The 2,923-nt window shown below is 35.7% G+C and overlaps 1 protein-coding gene across 2 annotated transcripts in view; it reads left to right on the top strand.

Moving 5' to 3' along the window:
• Positions 1 to 2,923, top strand: part of Gmds (GDP-mannose 4,6-dehydratase) — a 546,952-nt gene that overhangs the window by 79,084 nt on the left and 464,945 nt on the right. The gene's annotated exons all lie outside the window — the stretch shown is intronic.

Raw genomic sequence — 2,923 nt, 5'->3', positions numbered from 1 at the left:
CTTCTTGATGACCCTCTGTATTCTGTTTGCCAGTATCTTGTTGAGGATTTTTGCATCTATGTTCATTAGGGAGATTGGCCTATAGTTCTCTTTTTGGGTTGGGTCTTTCCCTGGTTTTGGAATCAAAGTAACACTTGCTTCCAGGAATGAATTTGGAAGCCCTGCTTTCCTTTCAGTTTCCTCGATGAGTTTAAAGAGTAATGGCATTAGTTGTTCCTTAAATGTCTTGTAAAATTCAGCAATGAAGCCATCTGGACCTGGGCTTCTCTTTGTTGGTAAATATTTTATTACATTTTCAATTTAACTCATTGTAATTGGGGTGTGTAAAATTTCTATATCTTCTTCATTTAACTTTGGCAATTCATGTGTATCTAGGAATCTGTCCATTTCTTCTGTGTTTTCCATTTTATTAGAGTATGGGTTCTCAAAGTAGGAATTGATGATCCTCTGGATTTTTGCTGGGTCTGTTGTGGCTTCACCTTTTTCATTCTTAATTGCATGTATTTGTGCCTTTTGTTTCCTTTTTTTGATAAAGTTGGCTAAAGGTTTATCGATTTTATTTATTCTTTCAAAAAACCAACTCTTTGATTCATTGAGTTTTTGTATTGTTCTCTTAGTGTCCATTGCATTGATTTGTGCCCTAATCTTTATAATTTCCTCTCTTGTACGAGGTTTGGATTTGTTATGCTCTTCTTTTTCTAGGAGTTTGAGGTTCTGGATTAGGGTATTTATCTGAGTTTTTTTCTGTTTTCCTAATATGGGCATTCACTGCTATGAATTTCCCGTGTAGAACTGCTTTCTGTGTGTCCCATAGATTCCTGTATGTTGTACTGGCATTTTCATTTGCTTGTAGAAACTGTTTAATTTTTTCTTTAATTACTTCTTTGACCCATTCGTTGTTCAAGAGTGTGTTATTCGGTTTCCATGTGTTTGTTGGGATTTTGCAGTTTCTTATGTTATTGATCTTCAATTTTATTGCACTATGGTCTGATAATATACAGGGGGTAACTTTAATTCTTTTACATTTACTTAGATATGTCCTATGGGCTAGCATGTGGTCTATTCTGGAGAATGACCCGTATGCAGCTGAAAAGAATGTGTATTCCGATTTTGTGGGGTGGAACACTCTGTAAACTTCTATTAAGTTCATTTGTTCAATAGCTTGGTTCAATTCTAGAATTTCCTTGTTAACTTTTTGTCTAGATGATCTGTCTATTTGTGATAGTGAGGTATTGAGGTCCCCCACTGCAATTGTGTTATTTGGTTTTTCATGTCTATTAATATTTGTTTTGTATAGTTGGGGGCATTTGTATTTGGTGCATATATATTTAGGATTGTCATCTCTTCCTCTTGGATTATTCCCTTCACAAGGATGTAGTGACCATCTTTGTCTCTCTTAATTAGTTTTGGTTTGAAATATACTTTGTCTACAAATAAGATTGCTACCCCTGCTTTCTTCTGGGTATCTGTGGCATGGAGAACTGTTTTCCATCCTTTTACTTTCAGTCTATGAGTTTCTTTTTTAGTTAGGTGTGTTTCTTGTATACAGCATATTGTTGCATTTTCCTTTGTAATCCATTCTGTCAGTCCGTTTCTTTCAATTGGTGAATTGAGACCATTAACATTGATGGTTGTAATTAATAGATATTGATTTATCCTTGTCATGATGTTTTACTTTTGTTGGCTCTTTTATTTCTTATTTTTCCCCCTTTCCCCTTAGTGTCTTACCTTGCCTGGTGGCTTCCCTCTTTTGGGCCTCATGGAGTTGTGACCTTCATTGCTTTTTTCTAGGATATTTTTTAGAATTTCTTGTAGTGCTGGTTTGTTGTTCATGAAATTTCTCAGGTGTTCTTTGTCATGGAAGTATCTAATTTCCCCATCAATTTTGAAAGATAATTTTGCAGGATACAACAGCCTAGGTTGGAGGTTATTTTCTTTTAGGGCTTGAAATACTTCACTCCAGGCTCTCCTTGATTTGAGGGTTTGTGTTGAGAAGTCTGCTGTGATTCTGATGGGCTTTCCTTTGTAGGTGATTTGTTTCTTTTCTCTAACTGCTTGTAAGATTTTGGTTTTTTGTTGGATTTCTGGGATCTTGACCATTATATGCCTAGATGTAGATTTTTTTTGATCGTGGCTAGTTGGAGTTCTATATGCCTCACTTATCTGTATGTCCAATTCTCTACCTCTGTCTGGGAAGTTTTCCACTATCATTTCTGTGAACAGTTTTTTAATGTCAATTGTGCTTTCTCCTGTATTTTCATGGACTCCTATCAGTTTTATGTTATTCTTCTTTACATCGTCCAGCAGTTGTTGGATTGATTTCTCATGATCCTTTACTATTTTTAAGAAATCTCTATTTTCATGGTCTCTAACCATGATCCTGTCTTTTATATCTGATATTTTATCTTCTGATTCCCTTAATCTGCTGTAGATACTTTCAATGGAGTTTTTGATCTCCTGAATATCTGTTTGAATCTGTTTCATGGATTCCATATCTTTCTTATGTTGGGAGATCATGGTTTCTATTTCTTTCTTATGCTGGGGATTCATGGCTTCCAGCATGTTTCTGAGCTCATCTATTTTTTTTATCAGTTTCTGTTCTAGATCCTCTAATCATGTCTTTCACTCTGCTCACCATCTCTGCAGATATCTGGGAGATTATTTCTGCTTTGAATTTTTCTAGAGCCTCATTCATCTGTTTTGTTATTTCCTGTGCTATTAGTTCAGGGTATCCAGGAGGTTGGTTATGGGACTTTCCCATCTCATTTCCCCCAGGATTTACCCTTGGTGGGGTGGAATTCTGAGTTTGTGCCTTGCTTAAATGTCTTCTCATTTTTGTTTTTGGTACTGTCCTTGGTTTAACTCCTGGGTTGATAGTTTGAAATTGCTTATTGCAGGTGTCTTTGTTGCTTATAATTAGAAC

This window comes from Heterocephalus glaber, unplaced genomic scaffold (assembly GCF_053883595.1).
Source record: "Heterocephalus glaber isolate CG9 unplaced genomic scaffold, H.glaber_assembly_v1.0 deba00001472, whole genome shotgun sequence".
In the NCBI taxonomy this organism is placed as follows: Eukaryota; Metazoa; Chordata; class Mammalia; order Rodentia; family Bathyergidae; genus Heterocephalus; species Heterocephalus glaber.
The sequence above is the reverse complement of the archived record's forward strand: the minus strand, read 5'-3'. Positions and strand labels throughout refer to the sequence as shown.